We start from the raw sequence: 4621 nt of genomic DNA, 5'->3' as shown, positions 1-4621 counted from the left end.
AAGGGTTGTCGCTCCTCGAGAAAACCTAGAGCTTAGTCTCAAGCCTAATACGTTGCTGAAATTTACTGTCGCTCTACCCAAAGTTCAAGAAGAAATTCAACAATTGGAAGCCTTGGCCACAATGGACCAATAAGCATATTCAGATTCTTGCATTCAAATTGAAAAGCTAAAATTGTTGGTTGGATCCCTCACCTAGCCACATCAAGGGAGAAAGGAGCTAATATTAACTCTATCACCCTTCATTGGAAAATAAAAACTTTGTTATGTTGATTCCTTAACAAGAAACATGAGGAACACAATTATATTATAGTCTACTTCAATGACATCCAATAGGTTCAATGCCACTAGTGCTCTTGTTTGCTCATCCTAGATTCCTAGCTTGCCATATTGAGGGACATATTCAGTGTGGGTGTCAATCTCCAACAAGCCCAAGAGCGTAGGATTTGGCATCAACAATGTCTCCAGATAAATGATATAAGCACAAGGCTTCTATTTTATGTTTCTGATTAAGAAACTATCTTTTATTTTCATAGATATACTACAACTATAACTGGCTAGATCCACCTGGAATATCATATGTAATAATTTTAAATATGTGGATAGATAAATCTTCGAGAGTAAGATATCTTAGAAAATAGCTTTAATTTTGATCATTTCGATGGATAGAACATTGGTAGGATACCTCCACTTTTGTTGGTCTAGTTTCCCTTATGGTTAGCGATGACTGTTGTGGGGAAAAATGCCTATGCAGGACGATCCTATCCACCTAAGGTGTGACAGTGTCTTAGCAACAAACAGAGACAGCTATTCTAGTATTCTTCCTTTATGAATTAAGAATGAAGAGAGATGGATGGACTAACCGGTGTCTTCCGTTTGTCCCTCGATCCGGTTTCTCTTCTCTTGGAGAGTTCCCAGCTACTTGCCTTCTCGCTCGCCCAGCTTCGAGAGGTTTCTGCAAGATCACAAGAAGAGAACACTACACAAGACATGGATTCATATTCATAACTAGTTCAAAATTAGAAATAAACTAAACATACCAATGCAATCATACATCAAAAATACATCAGTATATAGGAGAAACCAAGATAGCTTTATTGATGAATAACAAGGTTCAGGAAGAGATACAACCCAGAGGGCTCCAATCCAGCATCTCCTTCCCAGCAAATGGAATTCCTATCTTCACCCCCTTCAAAGCATTAAGCACCCAATGATTCCAATCTCAAACCAACAACAATTCTTTGCAATAACAAAATTCCAGCCTCTAGATCTCATGGAGGAGAGATCCATATATAGATGTTTGGAGAGAGGATGAGTCAGCTTGAGATCTGACTAGTGTCCTCTCCCTCTATCAGTTCTTGATTCCACTTGGAGGTTCTTGCTTCCACTTGGAGATTTGGAACCTCTTACTCATCACCAGTCGAATTCCCTGAGGCAAGTGTCATTTTGGAAGCTTCCTGGGTTTTGACACCTTGAGAAATGAACTTGCCACATGTCCACTCTCGCTCAGCGTAGGTAGCCAGTGTTGCCTTTGACATTCAGTGCAGGTAGCCAGTGTTGGCTTTGACATTCAGCGCAGACAGCTAGTGTAGCCACTGAAATGATCCTGAATTGACTTGTTTTTGAGCAGTTTCTGGTGGAGAACTTCTGTGAATTGTTGTGGTTTGTTAGCCTTGTTCCTCTAGGGGTAGGAACACCATGTTTAGGGACTTTGGATCCCTTAGATTATGGACATTTTATGCTCAATGCTGTAAGGCACAAAATGTCTATAACAGTTGCCCCCTAAAGTATGAGGCCGTTTATCGGGTGAAATGCTTTATCAGGGGGATCCGAAGTTCATCCAATGCTGGGAGGAGACCTGTAATAAGATACAATACAATACATTATTTTTCATACTACTTTAATGATCTAGCTGAGGCGGGCATTCCCATGCTCAGCTTTATAAATTCATTTTTCTGTACATAGAACAGACAATCGTCTGATGGTAGACTGATAATTTTGATGAAATTATCATCCTTTGAGTAGGATGATTATCTGCTGCAATGATGTACATGTCAATGTCTTTATCTTTCGTGAATATATATCGCAGCCCGGATGGATGAAACTAGATCCAGAGTCTTCAAACTCGTTCGATCTTCACTCTAAGTACAAGTCGATCCATGTGAGAAATGTTCTGAAGTCGAACATGGAAAGACATCGCTTGATTACCGGTCAATGAGGTAAACCGTTAACAAGCGCGAGAGGAATCACCGATAATGATAATGACCCTCAAGGTACTGCAGTACAATTCACGTGGTGTGAATAAAGGACTTGGCGTCGAAGACCACGCAAAATCTTTCGGTCAAAGGTCATTGATGTATACCTGTCACCGGAAGTGAGAAACTTGCCATTGAGGCATGCAAGCTTCAAAGTACTGAAGGGGTTGTTCCTAGATCAACTTCTTGGATAATGAGCTGATGTCGACAAGAAGCAATCCGTCAAAGGAGGGCCTTAATGAATCCCACATCAGTGACACGGAACGGAGCTAATGATTTTGATGGAGGTGAAAACGATCTGTGACATATGATTCAGGGTGGCGGTCATGAAAGGATGAAGGATAATGTATGGCAGTGGATGGGACACGGTTGACTTTTCTGAACGACTTCTCTTGAACATGTGACGACATTGATGCGATGGATCGATAGCATTACCCCAAATATGGATGGTATGGCGAGACCATGGATGTGACCGGTGAATGAAACAACCCAACCCGATTGTGGTACGGAGGAAAAGTGTCATGTTCAAGAGCGACTTGCTACCATCAAGTTTTCTTTAGTTTCTCCCAATTTTTCCCCAGTCATTGCTGACCAGTACCTCTTTATTTTTGTCAAGATTGAGGAGGATAACATATGCTTGTTCTATAAACTGCCCTTTGGGCAAGCCCATCGCTATGTTTTAACGAGCCTAGCGATAGTGAAACTCGTTCTCGTCTAAAGACAAGTTTGTCGCTATTTAATGATTTTAACGAGTCTAACGACAAAGATAACTCGGTCCTTTTCATTTTTAGAGAGTCTGAAAAGGTACATAAAGTTAACTCCAAAAGTCCTTTTTCGTCATCTAATCCCTTAAGTCCGAAAAAGTATAAAACAATACAGAAGGGATGAGTTTTCGATAGTTTTAACGAGCCGAATAAAACAAGCGCTCGATCTTTTTGTGCAATAATCCCTCAGGTCCAAAAATATTAAAATCTAGAGGAGGGATAACACTTCCTGTCCCTTTAACGAGTTGGAAGGATAAGGACTCGACAATCTTTTCATTTTTTACGAGTCAGTTGAAAAGAGCTTAAAGAAGACTCGTCTTTTGAGGAACGAGTGATAAACATGGTTAGCAGCTGATTCCAGGTACAGGTTGGAATTTTCCAATCACGGCAGTGTCACAAGGATGGCTAGGTGAAATCACTCTTCGCAGCTGTTCCTCAAAATGGGTAAACAATCATATGGAGGCGAACGATCGGCCAAATGAAAAGTGGAGGTGACGGTGCAAACACGACCAAGGCTTTAATGGCTGATAAGGTTACATTCACAGTGGTTATTTACCGGGTAGTTCATTTTTTAACGAGCTTAAACGCGGGTGGAAACATTTGCTCGATCTTATGTTTATTTTTTAACGAGCATGAACTATGTGCTAAAACTGCTCGGATCTTGCGTTTATTTTTTAACGAGCATGAACTGTGTGCTAAAACTGCTCGATATTATATGGTCAAATTTTGATTTTTACCATAACTAGCTTTGCCCTTTTCAAAGATAGTACTGTATCCTCAATTGCTGCATCAAACTAGTTATAAATGAATAACATTTGCTTGAAAATGAGATTAGAACCCCAATATTTCGCTTTGAACTACGTAAAAAGCAATTAAAAGGAGTTTTTACCTCTCATTTTACCATTTCATTTGAACTTGGTTTGTTGGAGCTTTGGAGGTGCCTCTTCCCCCTTGATTTTCATCAGTTGATTCCGGGAGATTCTGCGGACGATTTTCGGCGCCGTCTGGACCAGGTAGGAGCTAAACCCTAGCTCTTTCTTTTCATGGTTTCCTTTTTCCATTCTGTGCCTGTTTTCCTGTTCCCCTGAGCCCCTGGGGTTTTGTTAGGGCGCTCTGCCATCAGCGCAGGCAGTTCACTCGAAACCTGCGTTGAATGTCAAGCTGTATGAAGGCAGTTTGACCTTCAACGCAGGTGGAACACTAGCCAGTTGCGTTGGGCATAAAAAAACAGTTCTGTTGCACAGTTTTTGATGAAAATTTTGCCAGTTCCTCATCAAATCTAGGATCTTACTCTTTCTCTTGTTTGTTTTGCAGGGACTTTTGAGCAAAATGACCCTTACATGGCGAGAACGAGAACATGAAGAAGAGGACATGATTGCCCTCCATGACCCTGTCACGGTGAACACGCTGCGGAACTGTGGCCTGCTGAAGTTCTTCCGTATCTCTAGTATGAGAGCACAGATATCCTTACTGCAGTATATGCTTGATGTTTGGGATCCTATCAACCAAGTATTTCAGATTAGGGGCAAATCTATCCCCCTAACCGTAGTAGACATTTACTTCTTGACTGGCTTGTCGAGGCAGGGTGCTCCCATTTCTTTGTCA

Source organism: Pinus tabuliformis, chromosome X, assembly GCF_031772625.1.
Source record: "Pinus tabuliformis cultivar Carrire ecotype Pingquan chromosome X, CPIR1, whole genome shotgun sequence".
In the NCBI taxonomy this organism is placed as follows: Eukaryota; Viridiplantae; Streptophyta; class Pinopsida; order Pinales; family Pinaceae; genus Pinus; species Pinus tabuliformis.
The sequence above is the reverse complement of the archived record's forward strand: the minus strand, read 5'-3'. Positions refer to the sequence as shown.